The following is a 427-nucleotide window of genomic DNA, read 5'->3' as shown; positions in this document are numbered from 1 at the left end:
GAGCCATATATGTACCCTTTCTCTGCTTAAAATAAGCACATCTACACTACAGATTTAAATGTGTCTGAAACTAGCTTAACTGTTGTGACTTCCACAATAGAATTCTGGGAACGGAAGTTTTATCTTGATCCTGTTGACATTTCGTATTTGTTTCAGGGTCGGTTTTTTTACCACTGTGGTCCTCCGCAAGTGAAGACAGCCTTGCCTATGCATACCTGGTTTGAGGAGTATGCAATGGTTAATAAGCCCAGTTGAAAATAATTAAATCTAAGAACAATGTAATTGCTGTCACAGTCCATTTTACGGCTGATATTGGATGAAAGGTGGCATTTTTTCCTATATAAGCAACGACGACTAAGGCTTCTGCTCACAACAAACAAAAAACCCCAATTTGTCTGAAACAAGAGGAGTGCCTTATACTCTTATT

Source organism: Podarcis bocagei (assembly GCF_964188305.1).
Source record: "Podarcis bocagei genome assembly, chromosome: 9".
Classification (NCBI taxonomy): Eukaryota; Metazoa; Chordata; class Lepidosauria; order Squamata; family Lacertidae; genus Podarcis; species Podarcis bocagei.
The sequence above is the reverse complement of the archived record's forward strand: the minus strand, read 5'-3'. Positions refer to the sequence as shown.